This window comes from Aquarana catesbeiana, linkage group LG02 (assembly GCF_042186555.1).
Source record: "Aquarana catesbeiana isolate 2022-GZ linkage group LG02, ASM4218655v1, whole genome shotgun sequence".
NCBI classification, from domain to species: domain Eukaryota; kingdom Metazoa; phylum Chordata; class Amphibia; order Anura; family Ranidae; genus Aquarana; species Aquarana catesbeiana.
Genome location: NC_133325.1, coordinates 763,729,890 through 763,752,305, shown reverse-complemented (window position 1 = coordinate 763,752,305; position 22,416 = coordinate 763,729,890). Strand labels below are relative to the sequence as shown.

At 44.0% G+C, this 22,416-nt stretch overlaps 1 protein-coding gene across 2 annotated transcripts in view; it reads left to right on the top strand.

Moving 5' to 3' along the window:
- LOC141129291 (beta-1,3-galactosyltransferase 5-like) overlaps nt 1-22,416 on the top strand; it is a 108,038-nt gene that overhangs the window by 83,242 nt on the left and 2,380 nt on the right. The window lies entirely within an intron of this gene.

Here is a 22,416-nt window from a genome sequence, read left to right as displayed (position 1 = left end):
CCTTTATCTGAATTAGCTAAGCTGTCTTTCACTTCCTGAAAAGTACTCCCAGAACTGGTTTCTACAGTACAACCATACACTTTCTGAGTAACCGTTAGTCCATGTGCTGAGAAATACAAGGCGTTTTGAATTTGTTACATTCATCTATCTTCTTCAGGGATAATGTACCACTTGCATATGTAAGAGATCATCTTGTATACTATACTAAACATCCTCCTATGTCATCAAACAGGGGCCAAGCACCCATAGGGACATCCTCTAAAAGATTGGAAAGCTTTTCACAAAACTTTGGCAACTAATTGGTATACAAAAGGTTGGTAGCCTGTGGATGCACCTGATGACGTCGGCGAGGGCACCGAGTCAGTTTTTTCCAGGGGGACCGGTGGCTTATCCACCCTCGGACAATCGGCCACAAGGAAAAAGGGGGTTTGTTGGCAGTACAGTGAAGGTTCCTGCAAATTTGGGGAGTCTTGCCGATACAAGCACGAATGCTCCGCCTGTGGGGGGGCTCATCCCTTGTCCCGTTGTTTTAAACAAGGAAAAGGTTGTGCCGGCGAGCCTGAGGGACAATGCCGGTGAAGGTGGAAAGGATGCAGCCTTTCCTAGATAGGTACCCGGATAGGGATTCGGCGTGGTTGTTAGGACAAGGTATTTTTGGAGGGGTTTCGGATCCCGTCCAACCTAGTTACTGCCCCCCCTGTGTCCCGGAACTTGTGATCGGCTTTGCGACATCCAGAAGTTGTTTCGGAGAAACTACGGAAGGAAGTGGTGTTGGGACGCATGGGGAGCCACTTCCCTTCTTTGCCCAAAGCAGATTAGGGGGTCTCCTCCTTGGGGGTTGTGCCCAAAAAAGAGCCCAATAAATTTAGGCTGATTCACCACCTTTCCTTCCCGAAGGGGGGGGTCGGTCAATAATGCGATTGACCCAGGGATGTGCGCGGTTTCATACACTTCCTTCAATTCGGTAGTTTTCTGGGTACTGCGATATGGACAAGGGGCTAGGATGGCCAAATCCGATATTGAGTCGGCATTCAGGCTGCTTCCCGTTCATCCGGAAAGTTTCCATTTACTAGGTTAGAGGACATGGAAAAATTGTGGGCGCAAGACTTTTTAGGCACAGTAATTACTAGATATATAATTAAAATTCTAGTTTATTTAGAAAATATTAAAAAAGAGTATAAAACAAAAAGACAAATAGAGTTCAATTTATAGTTAGACAGTTTTACAAATTATACACTCCATACATAGCTAAATGGTTAAATTGGTAGTTAGAGCAGTGTTCGAAGTCAAGAAATCTTGATCAGTATAGTTACATTTCGTTGAACCAGAAGCTATGCAGTGGTGATAATCAGATTCTGTATAGGCTCGACATGTTGCGCGCCACATGCGCTTCTTCAGGAGCACAGAATTGAATACTGTAATGAACAATACATTTACGGTAAATAATTCATCCTGGTATAATGTGTTTAAATAAGATTAAATAGACAAACCATGTAGTGAAATAATGGAAGAGGCTATCCCCTAGACTCAAGGACACGTGTCTACCCTACAGGGGCCCGGCAAAAAACAGACAATGTGGGGACGTATGTAACATAATAAAAAATGATAATAACAAGATGGGTTAAAGTAGATATGGGGTATGGGCTGCATGAACAGGTAAGAGTGAAGTGGAAAGAGGGAAAGGAAGGAAAAGGGGAAGAGGGGGAGGGAGGGGGGGACGGACGGGGAGGATGGAAGAAGGGGGGGAATGGGGAAGGGGGGGGGAAGGGGGGAGGGGGGTTGTCATTGGCAAGAGGAATTCTATGTGGATCGCTGCCTGCCCATGGGCTGTTCTACCATATGTGCTTTGTTTGAGCGATTCATTTCTTTCATGGAATCGGTAGTACGTGACGTTGCGGGAGTGAATTCCATCATCCACTACTTGGATGATTTTCTTTGTGTGGGACCGGCCTCGTCCGACATCTGAGCGGTGCTCTTGTCGACGTTGGAACACATTGCGGCTCGATTTGGCATTCCCTTGGCTCCGGAAAAACGGAGGGGCCGACTAAAGTGATTAGCTTCCTGGGCATCATCTTGGATTCCGATGCCATGGAGTGTCGCCTGCCCGAGGAAAAACTGGGAGCGCTTCAGGTGGAGATTCAGGGGCTAATTGGATTGCGCAAGGTGCAAATTCGTACTGTCCAGTCGTTGTTAGGGAGGTTGAACTTTGCGTGTCGCATTATACCAATGGGGAGGGTATTCTGCAGGGGCGGGCTGCATGTATGGCGCAGGTCACCCAATCATTTTGTGTGTCTGGTAGAGGAACACAGGGAGGATATGCACACGTTCCTGGCAGGTTTTAACGGGAGGGCGTTGTGGATGTCTGGGCCTGTTAGTAACTTGACTTAGAGCTTTACACGGATGCGGCCAGCGCAATGGGCTTTGGTGCCTTCTTTCAGGGTAAGTGGAGTGCAGGGCTGTGGCCGGATTCGTGGAAAGCAGCAGGTCTTTTGAAGAACATGGTATTGCTGGAATTGTTTCTGGTGGTGCTGGCAGTAGAGTTATGGGGGGAATCCTTCAGGAACCTGAAAGTGCGCTTTCATGGGAATAATATGGGGGTGGTACAGGTCATCAACAAGGTGTCGGTGTCATCCCCACCGGTGGTGCGGTTGCTAAGACACTTGGGGGGTTATTTACGAAAGGCAAATCCACTTTGCACTACAAGTGCAAACTACAAGTGCAAAGTGCACTTGAATTTGCACTGAAAGTGTACTTGGAAGTGCAGTCGCTGTAAATCTGAGGGGTAGATCTGAAATGAGGGGAAGCTCTGCTGATTTTATCATCCAGTCATGTGCAAGATAAAATGCTGTTTTTTATTTTCCTTACATGTCCCCCTCGGATCTACGGCGACTGCACTTCCAAGTGCACTTTCAGTGCAATTTCAAGTGTACTTTGCACTTGTAGTTTGAACTTGTAGTGCAAAGTGGATTTGCCTTTCGTAATTAACCCCCTTGGTGTTGCGCTATATGCAGTTGAATGTTTTTGTATATGCTGTGCAACTTCCGCGAGTGGAGAATGTCATTGCTGACGCTTTGTCTCGCTTTCAGTGGGACAAGTTCCGGGAGTTGGCACCGACGGCGGACATCCACGGGGGTCCTTTGTCCCGTGGGGCTGTGGAGGATTGCCTTGGGAGTGTCTCCGGATCAGTGAGCGCTGCAACGTGGTCTGCCTATAGCAGGGTATGGCGCGAATGGGGTTTGCTGTTGCAACAGGTGGGGTGTGCAGATGGGGGGCAGGATCTTAGGTTGCTGGTTTTGTACTTTGTACCCCACAATCTGGAGGACTGGGTGTCGGTGTTGCCGGGGCTAGCATCTTGGTTCAAATTGCACAGTTACCAGCACTTCACAAAGGATTTTTGGGCTCAGCAAGTGATGTAGGGTACCGGCGCTCTCAGCTCAGCAGGGACGCCAGGCGCCCAGTGTCGTTTGATCTACTGGGCAGGCTCTTTGCTTAGTTGGTTGATATCTGTTCATCGGGATATGAGGTGGTGTTGTTCAGAACGACGTTTGCCTTGGCTTTTTTTGGGGCATTTCGAATTGGCGAGTTGGTCAGCCCTTCTAAGAAGGTAAAAGGGGGGATAGGGGCTACGGAGGTCAGCTGTGGGGAAGATAGGTTATCCATGCTGGTGTGCAGGTCTAAAACTGATCAGGAGGGCCGGGCTAAAAAAGTACAGGTTTTTGCGATACTGGGTTCGCCCTTATGCCCGGTGGTGGCGGTTAAGGGTTTCCTTGCGATTCGCCCGGATGTGGCGGGATCCTTTTTAGTGCATGAGGATGGTGTATCATTATCAAGATTTCAATTCATTTTGGTTTTCCGGAAAAGTTAGACAGCTTTGGGTTTAGGGGACCCAAAATTTTCCTCTCATTCATTTTGTATCGGGGCGGCTACGGAAGTGGTTAGATGGGGGTTGGATGAGGGGGCGGTGAAACTCATTGGTAGGTGGGAGTCGATGCGCTTCAGGTCATATATTCGTCCCCACCTGTGGGCGGTGTAGCAGGATCTAAAGGGGGATGTTGACATGGGAAATGTATGTTTTGGTGTGCTGATTTGCTGTTATTTGGGTTGTTTTTCTTTTCTTTCAGATGGAACACAGGGCCTGGTCTGGATATTGGGCTATTCATATGTCTTTTGGGGTGCAAGGAGGGCAGATGGGAGGCCAGAGGGTAGACAGTTGGGCATTTCTAGATAGGAAGCCTGTATTCGGTGGTTGGGGGTACCAGGGATGTTATGGAGCAGGACTGTTCCGGAAGTGCATCGTTTTGCACGGTTGGATAGGCCGCCCGACATTTTAGTGCTACATTTGGGTGGCAATGATTTAGGCCTGACGTCCATGTTGGATATTACGTGGGATATTAAGTTTGATTTCCTGCGTCTCCGCATTGCCTTTCAGGGATCAGGGATGCTGATTGTGTGGTTTGACATAATTGCTCGGACTACGTGGAGATTGACTAGATTGGTAGATTAGCTCAATAAGGCCAGGAAAAAGGTTAACAGGGATGTCAGCAAGTTTGTGGTCAGAAATGGGGGGGCTGGCTATCAGACATTTGGAGCTGAAGGTTGATACCTGGCATTTTCCTTCGGGGGCATGGGGTGCACCTCAATGCGGTGGGGATTGACATGTGGGCGTTTGGATTACAAGATGGTATAAAGTGAGCATTGATGGTTTGGAGAAGCACTCAAGGGTAAAGTTTTCCCCTTGTGTGCTGTGGCGGGTGTTGGTCTTTGCGCGTGAAGGAAGAAACCTCAGATAAGGAAGAGTGCGGGACCCATCGGTGGTATGGGTCGGCTGGTGGTATTCCAGCTAAGGTTGGTTTAGCTGGATTTTGGTTAAAAGGTGCACTGCGGTCAGTGGTTTGGTTGTCTCTGAGCTAGTATGTCAGCTGGAGGTCTATTTCAGTTAAAGGTACCCCAGTGCATTGTTATGATTGTATGGCAATCCTGGGGGAGTTCCTGCAAAGACCAACGCGACTATTTGACTGGCAGGTGGTGGTGTAACAGATGTGTTTTTAAACAGTTATGTTTAATTCTATGTGAGTTGTTAATAAAGGGGCTGCTACGGCCAATATTTTACTCCAGAATGTTGTGGTCTCCATTTAATGAGAAAATGGTAAGGATAACGGAGTTAGGGTTGGCTGGGTAAAGCAGGTGGGTGTATGGATCATCTGTTATACAATAGTCAAGAGAAGCCCGGAGTAAATAAAAGAAGACAATAGAACGAAGGGCTTACGTGACTGGGTAAACAGGGGACAGGAGCAGGGGTTGTTAGAAATCCCTTGATGGGTGGGAAAAGGAGGAAGAACAGGAGTCAGCAGGGAGTTAGGAGAACGAAGGTCCCTCCCCAGCGTCAGTGTTAGCCGGAGTAGAGAGCTTCCCACCCACCCTCCCTAGTAGGTATTGGGGTTGTCTCTCGTAACCAATTTTCTTTCACAGAGCGGTTGGATCCTTTGATGTCGTGGCAGTTGGTGGGTGTTGGTCTTTGCGGGTGAAGGAGGAAACCTCAGATAAGGATGAGTGCGGGACCCATCGATGGTATGGGCCCGCTGGTGGTATTCCAGCTAACGTTGGTTTAGCTGGAATTTGGTTAAAAGGTGCACTGCGGTCAATGGTTCGGTTGTCTCCGAGCTAATATGTCAGCTGGAGGCCTATTTCAGTTAAAGGTACCGCAGTGCATTGTTATGATCATATGGCAATCCTGGGGGAGTTCCTGCAAAGACCAACGCGACTATTTGACTGGCAGGTGGTGGTGTAACAGATGTGTTTTTAAACAGTTATGTTTAATTTGATGTGAGTTGTTAATAAAGGGGCTGCTACGAGATGGGGTTGGCCGGGCAAAGCAGGTGGGTGTATGGATCATCTGTTATACAATAGTCAACATGTATAAGGTGGCTACACTTCTGTAGGACCCTTTGAAACAAGTGAAGACGCATGGATCTTAAAGAGAGAGCCATCCTATGCTGTTACCTTACAGCAGTAAGGTGAGAGGCTTGTGAGCACAGAGGTGTCACCACAATGGGAAGGAAAAGGCACCAGACACTTTTTTTCACTAAGTCACTTATTGCACATTATTGATCAGACCTTTAGTGTCTCTCTGTTGGATGTTTATTTATTGATGTTTGCATTTGTTATGTATATCACACAATCCAGATCCCAAATGGCATAATACACAATAACTCCTAGGAAGCTCTACTTAAAGTGGTGTTCCACCCTAAAAAAAAAAATGCATGAATGTGCCTAAAAAAATAAATAAAAAAAAACATTTGGAAATTTTTTTTTTTAACTTACCTCTAAATGCCTGTTGCTAGGGGGTCCCTCGTAGTCTGCCTCTTTCAGTGCCTGGGCTGGTGACATCACTTCCACTTGGCACAGGAAGGGCTCAGCTCTGCTCCCTCCCTCTTGTCAATCATCTGGGACCCATTACAGGTCCTAGATGACTGAGCAGCCAATCACGGCGCGCGGCGCCGTTCGCGAATGCGCAGTGGGTGCCCAGCTGTGAAGCCACAGCCCGGCGCCCATAGTTGCAATGCTGTCACCACCAAATGGAGGGGGAGACAAGCGGGGCTTCGATCCCCCGCATCGCTGGACCCTGGGACAGGTAAGTGTCCAATTAAAAGTCAGCAGCTGCAGTATTTGTAGCTGCTGACTTTTAATTTTTTTTATTTTTTAAATGGGAACTCCTCTTTAGGTCTCCAGTGAAGGATGGCTCTTGCTCTTAGAGCTCGCAATGCTTCTCACACATAGAGAAAAGCGAGGAGAATACACATAGTGAAGTACATCCCAAAATACATTTATTAATCACTTAAGGACCGAGCCCCTTTTTGAGATGTGTTGTTTACAAGTTAAAAACAGGGTTTTTTTTGCTAGAAAATTACTTAGAACCCCCAAACATTATCCATTTTTTTTCCTAACACCCTAGAGAATAAAATGGTGGTCGTTGGAATACTTTCTGTCACACCGTATTTGCGCAGCGGTCTTACAAGTGCACTTTTTTGGAAAAAACACACTTTTTTAATAAAAAGATAAGACAACAGTAAAGTTAGCCCAATTTCTTATTATATTGTGAAAGATAATGTTACGCCAAGTAAATTGATTACCAACATGTCACGCTTCAAAATTGAGCGTGGAATGGCGACAAACTTTTACCCTTAAAAATCTCTATAGGCGACGTTTAAAAAATTCTACAGGTTGCATGTTTTAAATTACAGATGAGGTCTAGGGCTATAATTATTGCTCTCGCTCTACCGATCGCGGCGATACCTCACATGTGTGGTTTGAACTCCGTTTTTATATACGGGCGCTGCTCACGTATGCGTTCGCTTCTGCACGCGAGCTCGGCGGGACGGGCGCGTTTAGAAATTTTTTTTTCTTATTTATTTTACCTTTTATTTTTTATTTTTACACTGTTTTGTTTTTTTAAAAAAAATGTGTCACTTTTATTCCTATTACAAGGAATGTACACATCCCTTGTAATAGAAAAAAAACATGACAAGACCTCTTAAATATGAGATCTGGGGTCAAAAAGACCTCAGATCTCATATTTACACTTAAATGCAATTAAAAATAAAATAAAAATTGACATTTAAAAAAATTATTTAAAAAAAATGGCCCATTAAGAGCTGTTGGCGGAAGTGACGTTTTGACGTTGCTTCCGCCCTGCATTATTATGGAGATGGGTAGGGGCCATCTTCCCCTCACTCGTCTCCATGCCCAGCCAGGGTGAAGATCCGATCACCTCCACTGCTGTTGATGGATCCGGTAAGCGGCGGAGGGCACTGTAGCGCCAATAAAAGTGATCTTGCGGTGAGTCCACCTCAGAGACCACTCTTATCAGGATCCGGACCGCCGACCGAACAAGAGGATACCGGGGTTATGGCAGCTAGGTGCTGCCATAACAACAATATCCCCTGTCAAAGTTAGGACGTATATCGGCAGGTCCGGAAGTGGTTAAAAAGTCATCATAAACTCACAAGCAGAGACAAGTACAGGCGTGCAACGGACACATCACCAGTCCTCGGGTGCACGCCCACCCATAGCACTGGAGGTTTCTTTGTTCCACGTGTAGCCCGGCCCCCCTTGGGGACTGCTTTGATTTACCTGTTCATCTGCATTTCTATGACCCTGTGAACATTCCAACCCACCTGACACTCTGGGTTTAGACATCTTTTACAGCACCTTTAAATGACATGTCACACAAGTCAAATATGTTTATATTATCTCAGCTTTTACTACAGTAAACAATGTGGTATTTATATACAAAGGAGGGTAATTGGTCAACCGAGCTCCGGAAAACAGCCCAAACTCGGGAGAAGAATTCCCCAACAAAACAGCTTAGAAACAGTTCAACAGCACAAGAGTACAATATACATATATGTACAATGAAACACCACCTGGTGCGTGACCTGTAAAGACAGTAAAGGGTTAGCTATTTAATGTAGGCAGTCACACACTAAAGGGGAACCCCAGGCCAGGCTATTCAACCTTTATATCCTAATGAGAGATCAGACAGAATAGGGATAGGATAGGGACATTTAAATAGTAACAACAGCAATGTCCAAGATGCAGGTCTTCACCGGCAGTTGATTATATCCAATAAGGCACAGTGATTTAATAGCAAGCTGAATGGCTTAAACAGGCTAGTGGTATTCCTTGAAGTGGTTTTAGGTAAAGGTGTCTATGTACAGTGTTCAAATAGAAGTGCAGTAAAGTGTTCCCAAGGTAAAGGTGTCCGTACACAGTGTTCAAATAAAGTAACCAGGGAAGGATTGCAAAAGATGGGCAATTGCCCTCTCACCACTGGGCTGGCAAGGCGCCTTGCAGACAGCGACCTGGGAAGATACGTACTTCAGTAAAGCGACCAGCGATGAACCAGTGCAGACGTTTCTAGTGTCGATCTTCTGGATTGGTGCCGCATAGATGTCTGACGAACAGCAAACAGAGTTAGGCCCTCCAGGGCTGGGATGGAATCACTCGATCACCGCGTGGTAGGCTGCAGCCTCTCTGTCTCTGCCACAGAGAGATGTGCACTTGGCAATGCCCAGGAAGAAGAGAGCACGGGAGGATCTCCTGACTCTTTTATAGTTCCTCCCAGAAGTCTCCTCAGGTTGTAGCAAGGATCCTTTGGATGTGTAGTCCAGATGTAATGTCACGCAACGGAATTGCCAGTCTTAAAGACTACTAGTCCCGCAATCCTTTTGGTTGGGTTCACAGATATGATGACAGTCACTGACGCCCAGCTCTAGAGGGATATAACTATAGATAAAGAATGACGGGGAAATTGCACAATATTATAACTGTAGTCCACCATCCCTACACACGCTTGTACTTGTCTCTGCTTGTGAGTTTATGCTGATTTCTTAATACATTTAATTTGGGATGTACTTCATTATGTGGATTCTCCTTGCTCTATGTGTGGGAAGCATTGTGTGGTGTGAGAGTGAGAGACATCCTTCACTGGAGACATCCTTCACTGGAGACATCCTTCACTGGAGACCCAAGCAGAGCTTCCTAGAAGTTATTGTGTACTATGCAATTAATGCAACTGATGATTGAATACTGAAGCCATTCTTCCATTTGGGATCTGGGTTTTGTCCCTCAAGCTCTGTCACACTTGCATTTTTGAGGTCTGCATCTCTGGTAAGCAGCTTTGTTTATTAATGGTAGCTGGTGCACAAGAGAGGCGTTTATTCACAAAGATGTAATGGGGTTGATTTACTAAAAGTGGAGAGTGCAAAATCTGGTGCAGCTGTGCATAGAAACCAATCAGCTTCTAACTTCAGCTTGTTCAATTAAGCTTTGACAATAAAACCTGGAAGCTGATTGGTTTCTATGCAGAGCTACACCAGATTTTGCACACTCCAGTTTTGATAAATCAACCCCAACATATTCACTTCTTGGTGGACTCTCACTTTTCGGGACTTTTTATTCGGAACTGTTAATATTTGATTGCTACATCCAGAGGCGTATCTAGTGAAAATGGCGCCTATGGCAAGCACTAAAACTGCGCCCCTGTCAAAAAAAAAACAAAAAAAAACAGCTAACAAAACTACAAGTCAAGCTCTTTAATCTTTCTATTAACAAATTATGGATTAGTACTACATAAACTGCCCAATGGATCAGTTCGCCCCTGGTTATTAAACATTCTACATTCAGTGAAAGTTCATGTACTGCAAAGTTTGCACTGCATAAACTTTCACTGGATGTGGACTGTTTAAGGAGCTTGTTGCACAAATCACTTTATTAAACTTTATGATATCTATTTATTTAATCCATATTGAGCACTATTTGATTGGCTGCTTCTGCTTGGCATATACACACAATCAAATATGGTGCTCAATATGGTTTAAATTAATATGCATAGCCATAAATATCAGAAATAAAAGTGTAATAAAGTGATTTCTGCAACAGCAGGTACTACTTTTAAATAGACTGCGAATGTGACTACAGGAGATGGCCAGACTGCGAATGTGACTACAGCTGATGACCAGACTGCAAATACAGGAGATGACCAGACTACGAATGCGACTATAAGAGATGACCAGACTGCGAATGTGACTACAGGAGATGACTAGACTGCGAATGCGACTATAAGAGATGACCAGACTGTGAATGTGACTACAAGAGATGACTAGACTGTGAATGCGACTATAAGAGATGACCAGACTGCGAATGTGACTACAGAAGAGGACTAGACTGCGAATACAGGAGATGACCAGACTGCGAATGTGACATACTACAGGAGATGACCAGACTGCGAATGCGACATACTACAGGAGATGACCAGACTGCGAATGCGACATACTACAGGAGATGACCAGACTACGAATGCGACATACTACAGGAGATGACCAGACTGCGAATGCGACATACTACAGGAGATGACCAGACTGTGAATGCGACATACTACAGGAGATGACCAGACTGCGAATGCGACATACTACAGGAGATGACCAGACTGCGAATGCGACATACTACAGGAGATGACCAGATTGCGAATGCGACATACTACAGGAGATGACCAGACTGCGAATGCAAAATGCTAAAGGAGATGACCAGATTGCGAATGTGACATACTACAGGAGATGACCAGATTGAGAATGCAACATACTACAGGAGATGACCAGATTGCGAATGTGACATACTACAGGAGATGACCAGATTGCGAATGTGACATACTACAGGAGATGACCAGATTGCGAATGTGACTATAAGAGATGACCAGACTGCGAATGTGACTACAGGAGATGACCAGACTGCGAATGCGACTACAGGAGATGACCAGACTGCGAATGCGACTTCAGCAGATGACCAGACTGCGAATGCGACTACAGGAGATGACCAGACTGCGAATGCGACTACAGCAGATGACCAGACTGCGAATGTGACTACAGGAGATGACCAGACTGCGAATGCGACTACAGCAGATGACCAGACTGCATATGTGACTACAGGAGATGACCAGACTGCGAATGTGACTACAGCAGATGACCAGACTGCGAATGTGACTACAGCAGATGACCAGACTGCGAATGCGACATACTACAGGAGATGACCAGACTGCGAATGCGACTACAGCAGATGACCAGACTGCGAATGCGACTACAGCAGATGACCAGACTGCGAATGCGACTACAGCAGATGACCAGACTGCGAATGCGACTACAGCAGATGACCAGACTGCGAATGTGACATACTACAGGAGATGACCAGACTGCGAATGCGACATACTACAGCAGATGACCAAGTAGCCAGTTTTAAAATTTAAGCTTTCAGCAATGCACAGCTATACAGGAGGATAAAGAACATTGTCAGGGAGGGTTTAGTAACACTGAGTCTATAGGTAGAAAGACCTACCTGACCAGCTGGGCTCACCTCTCAGAGGTCCGGGGGCGGAGCTTTCCATGGAAGGGGCGGGGCTTACGGCGGTAGGGGGCGGGAATATTCGTGGTCCAGGAGAGGCGATGTCAGTGCTCCGAGCACATACAGAGTACATGGGGCGGGGCAGGGCAGGGTCAGAGCGTCAGTGGAGCTCCCTGCCCCGCCCCTCCCTGCTGACAGAGCCTCCCTCAGCCTAAACCGAGCCCGACAGCCATCTGATAGAACACCAGCGCCACGATCCTGCAGGCTGGCCGCGGCGCCGGGGGCTATATTAGTCTGGGAGGATAGGTGGGGGGTTTTTATTCATGCAGAGGGCGGCTTTTTGCCGCCCCTTCCCGCCATGGCGCCCATGGCACTTGCCATGGCTGCCATACCTTAGATACGCCACTGGCTACATCAATAATGATTTGTATGGTTTTTTATATTTTATTATTGTAATTGTTTATGGAACAGCGCAACACCTTTTTGGTTTAATAGTCTAACAGTGTGTGACACCTCTATTGTTGAGGTAGCAGCCCTTTATTAGTTTATTCCACCCCCAGAGTGCTTGCCATTCTCACTGCTTCATTAAAGTGGAGCTAAACTAACTCAAACAACTATTGAATATTGGTTTATTATTGATTATACACAAATTCAAACAAAATGTACTCAAATTTTTACCATTTAGTTGCTTTTTGTGCTGCAAGGCAGCACTTTTTGGTGACCAACCTAGGTCAGACCTATTGCATCCTGGGATTGCTACATCACAGCTACAGTATTTAAAGCGGTTGTATACCCGCTGTCTTTTTTTTTTTTTTTCTACACCTGCAAGGGAAAAGGCATAATGAGCTAGTATGCACTGCATACTAGCTCATTATGAGATACTTACCTTAGAACAAGGTGCCGGCATCTCACCTGGTCAACGCCGAGGGAGCTGACATCTCCCCTCGGCGTGTCTTCCGGGTATCGCGGCTCCGGCGCTGTGAGTGGCCGGAGCCGCGATGTTCGCGCGGGAGACTTCTGCCCGGCAAGCTCCGGAGTTTGCCGGGCTGTCAGCCGAGAATCCCCTGTGCGCATGCGCCGCTGCAGTCAGCGGCTCATTGCGAGGGGAATATCTCCTAAACCTTACAGGTTTAGGAGATATTTTTTTTACCTACAGGTAAGCCTTATTATAGGCTTACCTGTAGGTAAAAGTTAAAAATAAAGGTATACAACCGCTTTAAGTGCTGCTGGACGCTATATTGCCCATCCACCAGGTGGCATTTGTTTTCATGCACAGAAGATTCTCTGAACTCTGAACATGTGAAAATGAACCTCTGGTCCCTTTCAGCTTCCACTTTATTTCTGCAGGAGGCACATAAAAGGTTAGGAGGGTGTAGCATAGCCAGTCCAGTCTATGAGAAGAGCTAGGCTTCAGACAGAAGATATGTGACCTACAGTGATAAATGCATGTTTCCTCTCCTGGGGGAAGCTTTGGAACTTCTCTCTGCATCCTCTGAACATGCAAAAATGCGCCTCTGGGTATAGCATTGCCAGTCCAGTCTATGCACTGTAAAAAAATATTGTCATGCTCAATGACAAGGCCATTTTTTGCGATTCGGCACTGTGTCACTTTAACTGACAATTGAGCAGTCATGCGACGCTGTACCCAAACAAAATTGATGTCCTCTTTTCCCCACAAATAGATCTTTCTTTTGGTAGAATTTGATCACTTCTGCGGTTTTTATTTTTTGCGCTATGAACAAAAGAAGAGCGACAATTTTGAAAAAAACACAATATCTTTTACTTTTTGCTATAATAAATATCCCACATTTTTAATCAAAAAATCAAATTTTTTCCCTAATTTAGGCTGATATGTATTCTTCTACATATTTTTAGTAAAAAAAAATTGCCATAATTGTATATTGATTGGTTTGCGCACAAGTTATAGTGTCTACAAAATAGGGGATAGATCTATGGCATTTTTATTATATATTTTTTTTTTACTAGTAATGGCGGCGATCTGCAATTTTTATCGGGACTGCAACATTATGGCGGACACATCGGACACTTTTGACACATTTTTATAACCTTTGACAATTAGCGATCAGTGCTATAAAAATGCACTGATTACTGTATAAATGTCACAGGCAGGGAAGGGGTTAACACTAGGGGGCGTTCAAGATATTAACTGTGTTCCCTATGTGTGTTTCTAACTGTGGGGGGGATGGGACTGTCTAGGAGGAGAGAGATCAGTGTTCATACATAGTATGAACACACAATCTCTCTCCTCTCCCCTGAAAACCGGAATGTGCGTGTTTGCACACACACAGATCCCAGGTTCTCGCTCTGTCACGATAGATCGCGGGAGTCCAGCGGTCATCGCGCCTGCTGGGCAATCGCATCAGCTCCACGCCCCTAGTGGCCAAAAGCTGAAGCGACGTAGGATAACTTCGTTTCGCCCAGCCGTGCCATCCTGCCGCAGTAAAACTGCGGCAGTTGGTCGGCAAGCGGTTAAGTAAAGCCAGCTCAATTTTTTTCATTTTATAGACCATAGTGTTTTAAGTTAGGAACACATACCTTAACTTGTCTGGAACTATAGTTTTAAGTAAAGCCAACTAAATTTTTCCAGTTTATAGACCATAGGTTTAAGTAAAGCCAACTAAATTTTTCCAGTTAATAGACCATAGGTTTAAGTAAAGCCAACTAATTTTTTCCAGTTTATAGACCATAGGTTTAAGTAAAGCCAACTAAATTTTTCCAGTTTATAGACCATAGGTTAAGTAAAGACAACTAATTTTTTCCAGTTTATAGACCATAGGTTTAAATAAAGCCAACTTAATTTTTCCAGTTAATAGACCATAGGTTTAAGTAATGCCAAATACATTTTTCCAGTTTATAGACCATAGGTTTAAGTGAAGCCAACTCATAGGTGTGCGCAGCCTAATGCATTAGGGTGTGCACCCTTAAGCTCAAGCCTACATGCATGTGTATGTAGCTACATATATTTGACCCCGTCACATTGATCTCCCTGCTGGCACAGTGAAAGAGAAAAGGATAAACACTTCTCTTATGGCAGAGCCGGTAAGAGGGAGATCTTTCCCATGTTCCTGTTGCTACACAGAACGATAACAATAATGCGTATGGGGGGATTAGGGTGTGCCTGGGCACACCCGGCACACCCTGTGCGCACGCCTATGAGCCAACTCAATTTTCCAGTTTATAGACTATAGGTTCAAGTAAAGCTAACTCAATTTTTCCAGTTTATAGAAAAGTTTAAGTTAGGAACACATACATTAACTTATTTATTTCAAGAACTTACAGTATATAGCACTGTTAATTTAAGGAGTGCTTTAAATATTCATTGTACATTCACATCAGTCCCTGCTCTCAAGGAGCTTTCAAGCTAAGATCCCTAACTCACATTCATACATACACATACTAGTGCCAATTTACACAGGAGCCAATTACCCTACCAGCATGTCTGTGGAGTGTGGGAGGAAACCTACGCAGGCACAGGGTACAACATGTAAACTCCAGGCAGGTAGTGTCATGGTTGGGATTTTGAACCGGGGCCTTTTTGCTGCTAGGTGAAAGTGCTAACCACTACACCACTGTGCTGTCCTATTACTTAGTTACAAGTGATATTAACTTGTAACTTACTCAATTTTTTTAAGTTGGCAAAACTTATTTTCCAAATGTATTTGATATATATTTGAAGGTTTTTTATATAAAAATAATACAATAATATTTAAAAAAAAAAGAAATAGTCTCATGAGACAGGCTTTCAGAACAAATTAACATTTATTATTTATAAAGTGTCACAAATGTAATATTATTAAAGCAGCATTAAATGTAAATGTAAACATTTAAAAAAAAAAAAGAAAAAAATGCCTCTTTCTCAGCTAACAAATCAAACTGAAGCACACACATGTATACACAGTATATCTGTAAACAACATAGACTACAGAATGTATTACCTTTTTTTTTAAGCCTTTTACCACTTCAGCCCCGGAAGGATTTACCCCCTTAATGAGCAGGCAATTTTTTGCAATACAGTACTGCGTCGCTTTTACTGACAACTGTGCGGTCGTGCAATGCTGTACCCAAACAAAATTGACGTCCTTTTTTTCCCACAAATAGAGCTTTCTTTTGGTGGTATTTGATCACCTCTGCAGTTTTTATTTTTTGCGCTATAAACAAAAAAAGACAGACAATTTTGAAAAAAAAAAATTTTTTTTTAACTTTCTGCTATAATACATATCCAGAAAAAAATATATAAAAAACAAATTTATTAATTGTGTAGGCCGATATATTCTTGTACATATTTTTGGTAAAAAAAAAAAAAAAATCGCAATAGGCCTATATTGATTGGTTTGTGCAAAATTTATCGCGTCTCCAAACTATGGGATAGATTTAGGGACTTTTTTATTGTTTTTACTGATAATGGTGGCGATCTGCGGTTTTTAGCGGGGCTGCAACATTGCGGCAGACAAATCTGACCCCAAATAACACTTTTTTTGGGGACCAGTGACATTATTACATTGATCAGTGCTATAAAAATACTCTCATGTATAAATGACACTGGCAGGGAAGGGGTTAACACTAGGGGGCGATCAAAGGGTTAAATGTGTTCCCTGGGTGTGTTCTAACTGTAGGGTGGATGGGCTACCAGGGACATGACAGAGCTAGCTGTTCCCGATCACTGGGAACAGAAGATCTGACATGTCATCTTGCAGAACGGGGAATCGCCTTGTTTACATAGGCAGATCCCCATTCTGCCTCTATACAGCGCGATCGTGGGTCTCCGGACCCGCAGGCAATCCCCTTTCGCGGCACGCGGCGGGCACGCACTCCCTCTATCTCCTGTGCAAAGAGCAATGTGCACCTATGGCTGTTTGCGCAGGAGAGCCGACCTGCCACAGTATAATGACGGTGGCTGGTTGGCAAGCGGTTAAAGTGTGAACTTTTGGAGATAGAGTCCCCACATCTAGATCTAAAAAGATCTTCTGAAAAACTTCAAAGGTACATTTTAGGTTTTCAGGGTAGCTCAGGCTAAAAGCATAAATGAGTCCCATAATCATTCTTTCTGATACAAAATGAGAGTACTATATGCAAAAAAAACCCAATATCAATATGCTTGTTTTTCCTGCCAATGCAGCATAAATATGGTATATTTGTTTCTGAAATGTAATAACATAGTGCAAAGTGGGCGGGGCCTTAGGTTACATAATCTAACAGTGAATGTCCAATATCTCAAAAACCAAACAGAAATTTTGTTTTCGTGGTAAAAATCAGCACGAACACAGCAGAAACAAATTGTATAATTGTTTTTAAAATCTAATAATATGTAGTGCAACTTGGGAGAGGTTTCATCAACTATAATGCGCAATATCTCTGAAACCAAACCAGCACATACGTTCGTTTTTGCAGCACAAATCGGCACAGATGCAGTGCAAACGAATGCTATCTTTGTTTTTAAATTTGAATAACATTGGGTGCAAAGTGGGTGGGGCTTGTCGTTACATAATCTGAATATGAATTCCAATAGCTTAAAAACTGAACCGGCTGAAACATTCATTTTTGTGGCACAAAATAGTTTTGAAGCTTGACAGCTGGCGGTCCCTCACCCTGCATCTTGGTTGCGTTCTGCCGCATGCATTAAGCGCAAATTTTGCGTGTGCACAAGTGAGTTGTCTTAATAGGTGTATACAACGGATGCATGTCCATTTATTATAAATATATTAATCTGCAAATAAAATAAACATCTTGGATGGTATATTAAGCAACATTAAAGCATGTGAACGATAATTTGTTCAATGTTCACTCTTATCTTTCAATGGCAGTGCATGGCTTTGAAGTGACTTGGAGTGATTGTAGCCGTATTAGTGCAATAAGTACTGCTTGGACCTTGAAGAAGGGGACATACCCCGAAAACTTATCCTGAAAAATTGTATGTTAGTGCAAATAAAAAAAGTATCAGCTTTCTTAGTGACTTGCAAAAATTCTTGTCACTGGTGGTGCTCTTTTGTCCTGATGGGTCTCAGACGTATGGGAACTGCCTTGTGCAGGCTTTCAAAGTTCCAAAAGACGTCAAACGTTTGGCACACATATGTGTCCCACAATTTCAGTCAAATGAAAAGATACTTTTTTTTAAGTAAATGTAACTCAATTAGAATATGGAAATGCACATACCTTAAAAGTTTTGTCTAGATTACTCAATATTATACATTATTTTTGTAAATGTAAAAGGTGTGTTTTAAGAACTAATGAAAATTAAGTAAGGTACTTAAAATTTCAAAGTAAATTAATTAATATTTATTTTTATGTTAAAAATTATAAAAATTGTCATGTTAAAATTACAAGCCAACAGAATCATTTTTATAAGTGTGGGAAGCTCCCAACTGTCCCCGATTTTGAGGGACTGTCCCTGATTTGGAGCAATGTCCCTCTGTCCCACATTCCTCCTCATTTGTCCCTCATTTTGGTCTGATCTATATAGTTGTATATAAAATCCACTTTTTATCTATCAAAAAGTGTTTCCCAGTGCTAACCCTTTCATCTGACTTCTAAATTCCTGCATTTGTAAATTCCAAAAGCCAATATAAAGGAATAGTAGTGGTAAAAAAAAAGCACTTGTGGGTTTAACTAATCTTGTTTTTTAGTACAATTCTCCTTTAAGGGGGCATGACAAGGGGTGTGCCATATTACTGCATACTTTTGCTGATAGGTGTCCCTCATTCCCATCTCAAAAAGTTGGGAGGTATGTGGGAAGAGCTAGCCTGCAAAAAGACGAGATGCAACCTACAGTGATAAATGGATGTTTCCCCTCCTGGGGGAAGCCTAGGGGCTTCTCCCTGCATCCTCTGAAAATGTGCAAATGCGCCCCTGGGTGTAGCATGGCCAGCCCAGTCTGTGGGAAGAGCTAGGCTGCAGACAGAAGAGATGCAACCTACAGTGATAAATGGATGTTTCTTCTCCTGGGGGAAGCCTGGGGACTTCTCCCTGCATGGTGTAAAGACAAAGGGCATACCCCATTCTTGCAGATGCTGGGACTTTATCCCCCGGAGGCCAGGACACTTCAGGCTTTCAGTAGCCCTTCTCTCTCTAAAGACTTTGTTGCAATTTTGCTTGCGATACATTACTGAGCTATTGTGCCAACATCTGAGGAGTGTCTGAATGTACAGAACCTTGTTTATTTTAACTGTTCAGTAAAGCAATGTAAACAAAATGTGCCGGCGTGGACATTGCTTTGATCCTAACTAACGGGAACTTCCCCTGGAACTTTCCTGTGCGGGGATGTGGTGTCCCTACCAATAGGCTCAGGGTCTGATAAGCTACGGGATCCTGGTCAAGCCAGGCTGAGTTTCCTTAACAAAGTTGCCGACCACGAATGAAGCAGTCTATCCAAAGGATGGATTGAACCTCTTAGACAGGTTTGAATGTAGTAGAAGTAGGGTGAGGCCAGGTTACAGAAGGTCCTGAATAAAAAAAAGCAGTAGGCTTAATGGGTATGGGCTAGACTGGCATACCTGGTGCAGTGCCGCCTGGGCCACATCGCCAGGCATAGCGACTGTCTGAATCGCATCACCAGGTGTAGCGACTGCCTGAATCGCATTGCCAGGTGTAGCGACTGTGGAACTTGCAGAAAGTTAGCCTGGCTGTGCGTCCAAGGGAGTTTAGTGACAGGCAAAGGTAGGGGTATTCCAGGGGGTTTGACTTCTGAGGACTTAGAGGAAGTTTCCAAACAGGGCTCAAGGCTTCAAGACAGCGGATACGTTTGGCTTCTAGGAGGAGAAGATTCAGGTTGTGATAATTGGCAGGAGAGGTGGCTTGTAGAGAATTTAATAGACTTGTCAGCGTCTTTTGCTATAACAGTCATATAAGGACACATGGTTATGCAAACTGGAGTCACATTAGGAAACATTGTCGTGATCAGGATCCAAATTAGACTGTAATAAAGGCATATGACTGGTATTAGCCACACAAGAGGTATAAATGGGCAATTGGTCAGCAGTTTTAATGCAGTTCTGGGACCAGGACCCAATCTCCTCTGCAGCCCAGTCTATGTGCGGGTTGTGAAGTTTAAGCCAGGGATACCCTAAGATAAGGGGATAGGCAGGAGATGATTGTTTGCCAATGAAAATCCCCAATGGTCAGAGTAATAGGTACAGTGCACAAGGTGACCAGGCCCATGGACAAGGGAGAGTTTTCAACAGCTAAGACTGAAAAGGGTCTGTGCACCTTTGTCACAGAAATCTGTAGATGGTGTGCTAAGTCCCTATCAATGAAGTTGCTAGCAGCACCAGAATCTATGAAAGCTGAGAGGTGATGAGAAAACTTGGCAGAACTAAGTTGTGCAGGAACAAATAGTTTATCTCTGAGGGAAACTGACACAGTATTGTCTATAGAAGCAGACCCCACCCGCACTAGACTCTTGGCGTTTCTTGGCTTATTAGGGCAGCTGGCGACAAAGTGGCTGTGGTTGCCACAGTATAAGCAGAGTCCCTGAGATCTCCTTCTAGCCTTAAATGGGATAAATGGGTAGCTCCAATTTGCATGGGCTCATCCTCCTGGAGAAGTTGAGAGGGCTCAGGAAATGAAGAAAAGGTGGACAGCGTACTAGGGGGCAAAGAAACAAACCTCTCATTGCGCCTTTCCCGTAAACGCCTGTCTATACGGATGGCTACTTGCATGGCTTCATTCACTGACTTTGGCTCAGGGTAGTGTACTAAGGAGTCTTTGATGGAGTCTGATAAGCCTAACCTGAACTGACTTCTGAGAGCTGTGTCATTCCACCCTGAGTCGGGTGCCCAGCGGCGGAAATCAGAACAGTATTGTTCAGCGGTGCGTTTAGCCTCACGTAATAACCTAAAGTTAGCTTCAGCTGAATGGGCATGGTCAGGATCATCATGCAGTAAACCTAAGGCCTTGAAAAAAAGCTTCAACTGAACCCCTGACTGGGTCATCTGCAGGGAGGCTAAACGCCCAAGACTGGGGGTCCCCCTACAACCCTGTAATAATCAGGATGATCCGCTGTGCTTAAGAACCAGAGGAGTGTGGCTTAAGCTTAAAGTATAGCATACAACTATTTTTAAAGTTGGAAAACACATGGGGGTCACCAGAAAAAGGATCAGTCCGGTTTACTTTGGGCTCTGGCTCCTGCGTTACAGCTGGAGGTCTGTTTACACGCATGGACAGTTCCTGGACTTGGCATGTCACTGAATTTTTTTTTTGTTAAAGGCTTGTGATAATGTCACGTCTATCCCAACACAGGTGATCAGACACTATATCTAGCTACTGTGTGCTTCACCTATAGCAGCCCCCTTTCCCTTAAGGCAAGCAGACCTACCGGTGCTTGGTTACCCCCAGGAATTATACACAATGCTATAATGCCTGGCCACCACATCAGGGCAGATGCAAACTGAGCAAAGAAAAGAGATACTTGCAGTTAGCAGACAGATAGTGTGGTTCTATGACAGTCCAGGTAAAATGGCAGGCTGAGTTCAAGGAATAGTCCAATAATCCGGTCCAAAGTCGTACACAGTGAAATCCAAACTAGCAAAGCAGGGCAGACAGACAGGGAGCTTGATCAGGAACAACACAGGTATCACAAGCAAGGGACTGAGCGTTTGGCTTGCTTATAACAGGTGACTGACCTCATCAATCACCTTGCAGGTGGACACAGACAGGGAGAATGCAACAGCCAAAACCCGAATACTGGAATGAGGAGCAGGAGCACTTAAGTGATCCTGACAATTACACAGAGCATGGACATGCAATTATTTTAGTAAATATAAACTGCTAAATACCTTTTCTCATCAGCAGTATATAGCAGTCTTGTGACTTCTATCAGTGTCCAGGAGTTTTCATTCTCCTCTAACTGTCCTATGAGGTTGCATGGCCACTGACTTTTCATCTGGACAGTGCTGATTGGCCTTGTGCCGCTCACATGCGCCCTTCCAAAAAAAAATACAAGGGCTAGAAGTGTGGCAGGATGACCGGGTAAGATTAAAGGATAAAACGCTTAAAAATGAATGCAGTCACCATGTCTAAAGACTGGAAAGCTGCAATATATATATATATACAGTGGGGACGGAAAGTATTCAGACCCCCTTACATTTTTCACTCTTTGTTATATTGCAGCCATTTGCTAAAATCATTTAAGTTCATTTTTTTCTTCATTAATGTACACACAGCACCCCATATTGACAGAAAAACACAGAATTGTTGATATTTTTGCAGATTTATTAAAAAAGAAAAACTGAAAACTGAAATGAAGGTGTAGAACCATCTCAAGGATGATCAGAAGAAATGGACAGCACCTGAGTTAAATATATGAGTGTCACAGCAAAGGGTCTGAATACTTAGGACCATGTGATATTTCAGTTTTTCTTTTTTTAAAAATCTGCAAAAATGTCAACAATTCTGTCTTTTTCTGTCAATATGGGGTTCTGTGTGTACATTAATGAGGAAAAAAATGAACTTAAATGATTTTAGCAAATGGCTGCAATATAACAAAGAGTGAAAAATTTAAGGGGGTCTGAA